This window comes from Nyctereutes procyonoides, unplaced genomic scaffold, assembly GCF_905146905.1.
Source record: "Nyctereutes procyonoides isolate TBG_1078 unplaced genomic scaffold, NYPRO_anot_genome, whole genome shotgun sequence".
In the NCBI taxonomy this organism is placed as follows: domain Eukaryota; kingdom Metazoa; phylum Chordata; class Mammalia; order Carnivora; family Canidae; genus Nyctereutes; species Nyctereutes procyonoides.
The window spans coordinates 16503597-16514900 of record NW_026575052.1 but is presented as its reverse complement, the minus strand read 5'-3'; the positions used below and the strand labels follow the sequence as shown (position 1 = coordinate 16514900).

The window sequence follows — 11304 nt, the reverse complement described above, 5'->3', positions numbered from 1 at the left end:
CTGGCCGCCAAATTTGCATACAAGGCGGGCTGGAAGCTGGGGGCGCGCTTCTTAAAGGGGCCGCGCGGACTAAGGCGGTGCGTGCGCGCTCTTTGTCTCGCGGTCCCCTACGCCCTTCCTGCAGCTGCTGCTCCGAGACCCCGAGGGAGGGAAGTCACCTCCTGCTCTTCTCGTGCATTTCTTCTCCCAGCCTGTCTTCAGGCCCGAGGGAGGAGGCCGGAACCAATTCGGGGCTCCTGCCCGAGATGGACCGTATCCTTGAGTGGCCCACAGGCGCCTCAAACTCAACGCAGGCTTTGGTCTTTGTCTTCAGCCTTATTTTTCTTTGGTCCACCCTAGTCAAAACCTGGGAGTTTTTCCTCCTCTTTCCCTCGACCCCCCCACAACCAGGATTTCACCTAGTTTTGCCCACCCTAAGTCCTAAATCTTTCTCTTGCCACCACCTTAGTTCAGATCCTGCTTCTGCTCTCTCTGAGCCTCGCAATCTTGTTTTTTGCTCTTTACAAGGAGGCGGGTAATATTCACCTTATAGGTGTTGGTGAGGAATGAATGAGATAACTCACGTAGAAGGTCTGTTTTAACAAATGTTAGCCATCATTATTATTAGGATACATGGCAAGTACTTAACACAGAGGAAGCACTCAATAAATGACCTACTACCACCAATTGTTAGGACTTCCTCCCTCACAAAACCTATCAGCTGTGGTTTTTTTTTTTTAAGATTTTATTTATTTATTCATGAGAAACAGAGAGAGAGACAGAGACACAGGTAGAGAGAGAAGCAGGCTCCATGCAGGGAGCTCTATGTGGGACTCGATCCCAGGATCTGGGATCACGTCCTGAGCCAAAGGCAGACGCTCAACCGCTGAGCCGCCCAGGCTTCCCCTATCAGCTGTTTTAATCACCTGGTAGCTCCATGGCTTAGCCCAGTGCTTGGCACATAACAGACATCAATATTCAATTAATCGAATGAATTAGTAGATACTTAATTAGTATATATTCACAGAGCTTACAGTTAAGTGAGAGGAGATGGACATAAAATTAGTAAATTCGGTAGTATGTTAGAAGGGAATAATTGTGGAGTTAGACAGGAAAGGGGGATGGGAGAGTGCCATTTTAATTGGGACAGTCAGAGAATGCTTCACTGAGAAGGTTAATTTATGGCCAAACACTTGAAGGAAATGACTGAGTCAGTCATTTGGTTATCCAGAGAAAAGGGGTACCCCAGGCAGAGGGAAAAACCAGTGGAAGGGCCATCAGGTATGAACATAGCTAATGTGGTTAAGAAACAGCAAGGAGACCAGTGTGGCTTGGCTGAAATAGACATGAGAGTGGGACATAAGAAGGGATGGACCATATAGGGCTCCTCCTTACTCTGAATGAGATGGGGAGCTATTGGGGGGTTTGAACTTATATTTTTAAAGAATCACTCTGGCTGCTGTGTAAGAGTAGACTGCAGGGCTGCAAGGGTGGAAGCAGGGAGACCAGACAGAGGATATGGCAATGATTCAAACAAGAGATATTGATGGATTGTAACAGATTGAGTGAGGGAGATGTGTTAGATTCTGGATTTGAGGGTAAAAGACTGGATTTGTGGACAGATTGGATAGGTGTAAGGAAGAAAGAGAAGATCAAGTATTACTCCAAGGTTTTTAGCCTTGGCAAATGGAAACGTGTTTAACACGTATACACCTATTAAATTTTAGATTTTACACCATGTCAGGCTTTCTCTTCTGAGAGAAAAGATGTGCAGAGAGGGAGAATGACCAGCTCACAAAGTAGAGAAGAGACCAGGGCTAAGATTCCTTTTTCCAGCTAAAGAAATTCTGGAAGGGACACCTGGTTGGCTCAGCCCTTAAGTGCATCTGTCTTCAACTCAGGGCGTGATCCTGGAGTACTGGGATCGAGTTCCATTTTGGGCTTCCTGCAAGGAGCCTGCCTCTCCCTCTGCCTATATCTGTGCCTCTCTCTGTATGTGTCTCTCATGAATAAATAAATAAAAATCTTAAAAAAAAATTCTGGTAGAAGAGCTGGTTCTGACCTCTTTAGAGTACTAAATTTGAAATATATCCTGTTAACTTCTGAATTGCCAAAGCCCAACACTACCTGGCATATGAATAGGCATTCAAATATGTATTAGTTGGGATCCCTGGGTGGCGCAGCGGTTTGGCGCCTGCCTTTGGCCCAGGGTGCGATCCTGGAGACCCGGGATCGAATCCCACATCGGGCTCCCGGTGCATGGAGCCTGCTTCTCTCTCTGCCTATGTCTCTGCCTCTCTCTCTTTCTCTCTCTGTGACTATCATAAATAAATAAAAAAATCAAAGAAAAAAAAACAAATATGTATTAGTTGAGTTAAATTCAGGTAGTGGCAAACTGGCTCTTAAAAGGAAAGCGAATGGGAAGGAATGCCAAGTGGTTTCAGGAATAGTCCATAAAGGACTGAAGCTGGACTATTCCTGGGAACTTGTTTTAACTCAGTTCAACAAAAAAATTTTAGTGTCATCATAGTGCAGGCACTATGGATACCAGGGTGCCACTCATTTTGGGAGAGACAAGAGATTCAATAAATTATGGCACAGTGTGATAACAATACCAGTATGTACCAAGTCCAGAGGTGGATGGAAGGTGATTAACTCTGACAGGGAGGTGATCAAGAGAAGCCTTCATGAAAGATGACATCAGAGCTGGTTTCTAAGAGAGGAATAAGAGTTTGCCTGTTATGCTCTTATGGGAGGAAGCAGTAGCTTGGGTCTGGTAATTGTCTTAGTGGTGCTGGTGACAACGGCATGTCTTGCTGTCCATCCATTATGTAGAAGGGTGCTGGACCTTGTACATGGCAAATACTCAGGAAATGTTTGCTTAATTGATTTGAGGGCATTCATACAACCCAGTGACCCCGTGTAAGAGCGTAAGGCCACTCAAATGGACAGCTATGCACGTAACCCATTATCTGTGGCTCTTGCCCATCTTGAACAGGCTGACTGTTGATTTTGTCTGCCCAACATCCATTCCTCCTTCTGGTTAGAACACTTTGATTTTCCCTTGGGGAACTACCCTTCGTTCCTCTCTCTGAGTCCATGTGGGGCTGCCTTACTCTGCAGTTGCAGTGTGGGCAGATAACCCTGGCCTGGTGAATCAAAGCATTCCAACCCTGCCACTCCATGCTACAATAACTGTTTGGGGGTGGGGAGTGGGGGGGTAGTGATATCAGTCAGGCCAAATGAGATGCAATACAATCCTAGGACCTTTGCTGGAACAATTAGGAAATAATTTCCTCCCCTCTGGGATGGTTAAGCAAGCAGGATATAAACTTGGAGCTTGTGGAGGCTATGTTGACACTTTTTAGGGGGGTATAACTTAGATAATAAAAGAAATATAGAAAAGTAAAAAATTGGTAGACACTGTCTTGATAGCATCATTTGAACCCCTGGATCCAGCCACACCTGAACCCTTTATGGAGGATTTTGGTGTTTTTTGTTGTTGTTGTTTTAAGATTTATTTACTTATTTTAGCAGGAGAGGGGTGGGGCAGAGGGATAGAGAATCTTTTTTTTTTTAAGATTTTATTTATTTATTTATTCATGAGAGAGAGAGGCAGAGATACAGGCAGAGGGAGAAGCAGGCTCCATGCAGGGAGCCCAATGTGGGACTCGATTCCGGGTCTCCAAGATCACATCCTGGGCCGAAGGCAGGTGCTAAACTGCTGAGCCACCCGGGCTGCCCCGAGAGAGAGAATCTTAAGCAGATTCACAGCTGAGTGCAGAGCCGATGCTGGGCTTGATCCCAAGACCCTGAGACTGTGAGCCGAAATCAAAAGTGGGACCCTAAACTTACTGAACCACCCAGGCATTCCTGGCCTTTTTTATTACAAAAAGTAAGTTTGTGTTTTGGTGTCTGACAACTGCAACTGACATAATCCAGAACAATGTACACTTCTATTCCAGTATCCAGCAGAAATATCTAGGGTCTGTCTTCTCACATCTGCCTCCTACAGGATCCCTGGGGAAAAGAAACATAAGGTGGCAGGATGTTGGTTAGGTTCTTGTTTTTCAGATCTGTGGCTACATGTCTCAGCTGTTCTGTGACCTTAAAGCCCTTGCTTCCTTTCTTTGCATCTTTATTTCCTTATTAACTTACTCTCTATTGGCTTTTTCAAGAGTCTGAAATTTTAAGGAAATGCCACTGGCTCTAGGCCAGCCCTATGTCATTAGGTGTCAAGAGTTGGGATGTCTTCCTTGGTCATGTTATTCTGGGGCCATAGCTGGCAATTCTGTCCTCTAGATTGGCAGTTTTCTACCTGGATTATGTAGACCTCTAGTGGCACCCTGTGAGGGTGCTGAAACCACAGGATAAAACACAGGACTGGTTTCTGGAGTGTCAGTTTTCTTTTTCTTTTTAAGTTTTATTTATCTGAGAGAGAGAGAGAGAGAGAGAGAGAGAGAGAGAGAGAGAAAGAAAGAAAGAAAGAAAGAAAGAAAGAAAGAAAGAAAGAAAGAAAGAAAGAGTGAGAGAGAGCACAAGCTGGGTGAATGGGCAGAGGGAGAAGCAGACTCACTGCTGAGCAGGGAGCCTAACTTGGAACTCTGGGATCATGACCGGGCTGAAGGCAGACACTTAACCTACTGAACCACTCAGGAGACCCTGGAGTATCAGTTTTATTCACGAAAACATGAGGCAATATTTTCAATATTAAAGTGTAGTTATTCAGGATGCCTTCTCTGCGCTAGTCTTAGAATAAAATCCTGACTTCAGCACTTACAAGCCTCATGATCTTAGGGAGTTCCTTAACCTCTCTGTGCCTCAGTTTCCTCAGTGTAAAGTGAAGGTAGTATTAGTACCTATCTTATGAGATTATGGTGAAAATCAGTCTGTGTAAAGTACTTAGAATAGTGCCTGGTACACAGTATAAGTACTATGTATTAGTTTCTATGATTATAACAGATCTATTATGAAGTACAAAAACTAATGTGAATTTAAGACTGAAGACTTTGAAGAAATGTCATCCATAGCGCTGTCCCAGCTCCCCAGGGATTTGCTCTTTCTTCTGCCAGCAAGAGTACTTACACCTGATTTTTATCACAAGCTCCAAAAGAGAATCCATGTGTCTTCGTGTTCTACTTTCCTAAGCCGTTCTTACTTCCATGTATATCTTAGTGTCCCTGTCTGAATTTTCCACATCTCAGGGCCCCCACCCATTTGTACTCATCCAGATGTTTGTCTTTCCATTTCTTATAGTATTTGATTACAAAGATAATAAATGCACGCTTTAGAAAATACAGTATTTCTTGCTTAGGTGTTCAAAAACAAATAGGATTTTGGTAGGTAATGTACTTGGTCAGGAGTAGGGTGGGCAATGAAGATACAGAGGACAGCATGAGCAAAGGCCCAGAGGCAAGATATGTTGCAGGAGAGCAAGCCCATTTCAGCTTGAGAGTAATTGAAGATGGGCTTGGAAAAATAGGTTAAGTTCCTGAATGCTACATACAGTGAAGAATTTGGATTTGACTATACTTTTCTAAGTCTGTTTCACTGGTAAAATTAGGATGATTGTCATGGTTGTGATGATTAATGACAGAAGCAAACAGGTGGGAGAGATGTCCTAGATAAGAAATGGAATGAGGGGCACCTGGGTGGTTCAGTCAGTTAAGCGTCTGACTCTTGATTTCGGTCCAGATCATGATCTCAGGGTCATGAGATGGAGCTCCGAGTTGGGCTCTGTGCTGGGCGTATTGCCTGATTGGAACTCTCTCTCTCTCTCTCTCTCTCTCAAAGATTTTATTTATTCATGAGAGACACAGAGAGAGAGGCAGAGACACAGGCAGAGGGAGAAGCAGGCTCCATGCAGGGAGCCTGATGTGGGACTTGATCTTCGAACTCCAAGATCGCGTCCTGGGCTAGAGGCAGGCGCTAAGCCGCTGAGCCACCCAGGGATCCCCGGAACTCTCTCTTTCATCCCACATCCCATACACTCGCTCCCTCTCTCTCTCAAAAAAAAGAAAAGAAAAAAAATGATTGTCGTTAGGAGTTGTGGACAAGGATTCTTGTCTCCTTGGTATAAAAGCAAACCATCTCACCTCTCTGGATGGCCTGCAATTTAGTTCCACTTATTTTCCTGCAATGCATATGGCAACCACCAGAGGGAGCTTGGTACAAAGGAATCAGAGCTCTGGGCTCAACAGGAAAATTGTGGTGGGCCTGGTTGGGCAGAGGATATGGAATCCTGGACCCAATCCAGAGCTTCTTAATGGTGTGAGTGGGACATGGACCCAGGTGCCTCCTCTCTCTTTTATTTATTAGACTCATCCCAAGGAGGGGTGAGGCATGCTGCCACAAACTAGAGTTTAGCTGGCCAAACATAAGATCTCTAGGACAAGGGGTAGAGGATGGAGGCCAGATCTAATCTGGGGGGTTCTGAATTTCTGTATCTCAAACAAAAAAGGCTTTCATCAACTCTTCTCATAAGTCACTGGGCCCAACTCCTTCCTAGAACACCCTGTGCCAGACCAGGTAGTCCAACAAGACCTGGGAACCTTAGAAAAGGAGCTGGGGCTGCAGCCTGAGGAAGGAGAGAGGAGAGGCAGCACCCTACCTGACGATCAGTCTTTAAAGTGGCATCCATGCTGCCCTAGGACTCTGATTAGGTCTATCAGAAAGGGTTATGGGGCCTAACTTCTCCAATCACAACCAACCTAGTATTTGATGGGATTTTTATAAAACCTCCTTTGCTTTGTCTTCTCTACTTCCCGGTACTGAGTTAGGCAGGGACTTTTCTGATACAGGTGTTAAAATGAAGGCCCAAAGACACTTAGCAATTTACCCATGATCATACGGCACTCAAGGGCAGAGCTGGGCCTGGAAGCAGTAGGAACAACTCTGAGGGGCCCAGGAAAGGGAAGGCGGGCAGACAGAGCAACAGCCTTCAGAACTGCTGCAGCAAGCACTGGCTCTTGGCCAGACTTCATCACGGCCCCTCCAGAGCCAGCTCTGCTGCTAGGCCCTGGGCTGCCAGCCCTGCCTCCACACTCCCACCCCAGTCCCCTGAGAGCCCATCACCCTGGCAACAGCCAGAGAAAGGCCCAGCTAAAATATTTATGGCTCAAAACAGTTCAGAGGCTTCAGATGGGGGAGGGAGGAGGGTTGATGTCATCCCTTCTCTGCTTGCAGGGGAGGTGACTGACATGCAGGGCAGCTGGGTGGGTGGGCCAGCCAAAGCCACTAGGTCAGGACTCTCAAAGAAGATCCCTAGGGCTGCAAGTGGGAACAGGGAGGAGGGAGGAGGCTGTGACAGACGTGACAGGTGACAGGACTTGGGTTAAGAAACACAAGCCGGAAAAAAGGAGGAAGATTTGTGTTGAGAAGTATTCTATGTAGATCTTGTGTTAGAGGTGTTTGACGCCCATTTCATTTGTTTCTCAGATCCTGCTCAGTGGACAGGGATTATTATCCTACTTTTAGGAGTAAACAGGCCCAGAAAAATACACAGCAAGTGATGAGCTAGGATTTGAATGTAGGCTTTGGCTTTAAGCTCTGTGAGCTTTACTGTAATTCCGTGGCTCCCAAGTAGATATCCCGCATCTGGGGGTTGAGGGTGTGGCTGCTTATGAAACTAGCACTGGGCTTTCAGATAGTGACCCAGGCTTTGTGCCTCCATTTATCATTCAGATGCCATCCGAATCCCTAACTCCCTGCCCCAAACTCCTCCCCTGCCTGCTGAACTGAAGCAAGTCTTCAAATGCTAGATATATAAAGGATCTCTAGCCACAGGGTGAGGCCTAAGGGACCAAGAAGCCAGGGAAAATGCAGCCTCAGTGGCCAGCTCCGAAACAAGAGTTTCCATGCAAACATTTGACAAACTCATCTCAGTTTGCCTGGGACTTGCCTGGTTTGGGCACTGAAAGTCTGACACCCCAGGAACCTTCTCTTTCTTGGGTAAACCAGGACCAGGTTTGAACCATAAACAAACCTCTCACACAAACACAAATGCTTTAGTATTTCAAAGTACTTGTGGTGAAAGGTATGAATGGGTGAAAAGCAGGGACTATGAAGTCTATATGATAGCTTTTTTTAGCCTCATACAAGTTTATTCTCCTTGAGCTTCTGTTTTCTCATCTGTAAAATGAGCATAATGGATTGGAGGATTAAGTAAAATTGTGCACATAAACAATTGATGCAGTGCCTAGTATATACTAATAAGCACTCAAAATATTAGTAATTCTTTATAGTAATAATCAGAAATGAGAATAAAAATGGGGTCAGATGTTTAATAACTTGCCCAAAGTAAATCAACTGATTTCAACATCCTTATCTTGCTAAGAGTGAATCCAAGCTCATCAGAATGCCCCGGCACAGTGAAGATGCAGACAGTCTTTCTTCTCAGGCTTAGTCCTTCCAGTTATTTTGTTAGGATAAATGGCCAGAAGAGTTATTTTTATTAAAGGAAGAGTTTAATATTAGAGATCCCTAACCTCTCAGGTAGCTCAGTATGAAATCAGCCTAGACCACAGGCTGCAGGAAACTAGAAGTCTGTCTGAGGACAGGCTTTCCAGTCCTTCAAAACAAAGTGTTGGGACCAAGAGCTAGTTCAACATAGCTGGAGGAGGAGGACTAGCTAAACAAGGGGCCTTTGGGTCTTTCCCAAAGCTGACAGAAGCTACCAGAGTGGGAACATTCTTCATGTGACCAAATCTTTTATTTGTTGGGGAAGAGATATAGTACAGAGGTGAATAGGAAAAGCCCTACCCTGCAAGAGTAGCCTTTGAGCAAAGTAAGTAATCAACTGTGAAGAGAAAAACAGGCTCAGAAGTTAAATAACTTGCTCAAAGTAAATAAACCTCCTCACTTGGCTTTCCTCCGCCTGTAATAGAGGTGACAAGTGGTCTTGTCCCGAGAGCCCTCTGGAGGTGCCCAAGGGCCTCTAGGCTGGCATCCACAACACAAGTGTGGGACGGTGGGAAATAGGTGATGCTGGTGTGTCTTCCAGACAGTTCTGCTGGAGGCTAAGGGGAAGCAGGCAAAATGGGAGTGACACAGTGGGAGGTGGCAGTTTATTCAGATCTGGGAGGCTGTGCCTGGGATACCGTCAGTCCCCTTCAACTCTTTCAAGTCCTGAGCAGGTGTAACTGTTAGCATCACAGCCCCATGCAGCCCTGAGGACTCCATTCCGGACCCAGAGACTCTGTTAGGGGAATCCTGGCTGGTGTTCTGTGGGCAAATCAGACAGCTCAAGAGGTGGAGTGGGAAAAGACTGTTGCTCTTGTGGCCTGGGTTTCTCTGTGCTCGGCAGATGCCCTCAGGCCAGCCTTGACACACAGCAGGCAGCTCTCCTGGTTTCCGGAGTCCTCTGATCACTGCAAAGACACAGGTAGAGAATGAAGAGACATGAAATTACCCTATCAGGGGTCTTCTTAGCCTCCCATTTGGCCAGGGTGCCCCCCCCCCCCCCGCAACCTCCCCATCCCACAGCACAGCTCTAGTTACTTCATTCGGTACAGGTTTCTAGGTGCACAGATGGATAGGCAATAGAAGTCCATAGACTAAGAGCTTTTTGCTGATGATCAGGCAATGAAAATGGAGGCTTACTTTATATACCTCCCATCCTTGGCCATGCCAGGCTGAGTGATCCAAGGCAAAATCAACTTGGCCACTCGGGGCCTTTAGCTATACAAGCTTTGGGGCCTCCAGATGTATGAAGGGGAAAATCATTTCTGCTCTCTCAGAGATGTGAAAAATATAGAGATTAACAAAGAGTTTTAAAACCTTTGGAGGAAAAGAGAATGAGGAAACAGCATCTTCTTACAGCTATTATTAGCACCTCAATCCTAGATGCAAGGGGCTGTCTCTTTTGGCTTTTTGAGGGATTCATCCCAGCCCCAGATACTCAGGGTTATCTGTAGGAGACACACATCTCAAGCCTGGGGCACAGGGCAGGGCCCTGCTCTCATGCCTAAGCCTGTAGCAGCACTCTCATTCTTTTAAAAAATGGCACCCCCATTCTGCTGGGTATTCCAGCCAGTAACGTGGGAGCCCTCCTTAATCATGCCCTCTTCTCTCACAGCTAATCAGGTGCCAAATTATGTTTATTGTAGCTCTGAAAAGTCTTTGGATCCACTCACTTCTCTATATTTTCACTGGTATCACCCTACTTACTATAGGCCTTTCTAATTTCTTGTCTAGATTAACACAGTTTCCTAATAGGTCCTCATTATCCATAATCCATTCTCCACTCAGGAGCAAGTGAAATTTAAATTTAATCATGCTGTTTCTGACATCTCATTCAGTAGTCTTCAGTATTGACCTAACAGGAAAGTCCAGGTTCCTATCTCACCCCAAACCTGCCTTGGTTCTGCCCTCTACCTAGAATGTGCTTTGTGTCCTTACCATCTTACAAACTCTCTGCCTAGCCACCTCTTCCTTTAGATGTTAGCTTAAACATCATTTCCTCAAAGAGAACCCCTGAGCTAGGTTGCCTGTTGTCTGTCCTCGTAGCACCCTGTTCTTTCCAGCACTTATCACAACTGAAATGATGTATGTCATTTATGAGACTAATATCTGTTTAGTGTCTGTCTCTTCATATATAAGCTCCATGAAGTCAGGGGCTAATTTTACTGTTTATTCACCAATCTCCAGGGTCCAGCACATAGTAGAGGTTCCAGTATATATTAGCCAATGTGTTTAATAATATTGGGGCATCTGGGTGGCTTTGGTTGAGCGGCTGACTCTTGATTTTGTCTAAGGTCATGATCTCAGGGTCATGGGATCAAGCCCCGAATTGGCTCCACTGGGGAGACTGCTTGGGGATTCTCTCTCCCTCTGCCCCTGCCCCCACTCACACACACTCTCTCTAAAAATAAATAAATCTGGGACACCTGGGTGGCCCAGTGGTTGAACATCTGCCTTTGGCTCAGGTCCTGATCCTGGGGTCCTGGGATCGAGTACCGCATTGGGCTCCCCATGGGGAGCCTGCTTTTCCCTCTGCCTATGTCTCTGTCTCTCTCATGAATAAATAAAATCTAAAAAAAAAAAAAGAAAAGAAAAATAAAATAGCCATTTATATTGATCCCTGGAGACAATCTTATGATGAATCCTATCAGAACACAAGGCATTTCTTTCTCAAAGGCAGATAGAGATTGTTTCTGAACTCTAACTGCAGAGAGCCTCCTGTGAAATGAGAGGCGCCTGTTCTATACCTAAAGCTGAGCCATGAATGGGAAGCATGAAGGCTGGAGGAGCCAAAAGCCCGTGGGAGGAATTAGCTCTATCTAAACCCAAACTCTTCTATCTCAAGTTCTCACACCACAGTGTCTG

The 11304-nt window shown here is 45.6% G+C and overlaps 1 protein-coding gene across 1 annotated transcript in view; it reads right to left on the bottom strand.

Annotated features, from left to right (window-relative positions):
* Positions 1–8263: 8263 nt before the first annotated feature.
* Positions 8264–11304, bottom strand: part of KHDRBS1 (KH RNA binding domain containing, signal transduction associated 1) — a 40533-nt gene continuing 37492 nt past the window's right edge. The window contains exon 11 of the transcript XR_008665293.1: positions 8264–9347. The gene's annotated coding sequence lies outside the window, so the exon portion shown is untranslated. The remainder of the gene's footprint in view (positions 9348–11304) is intronic.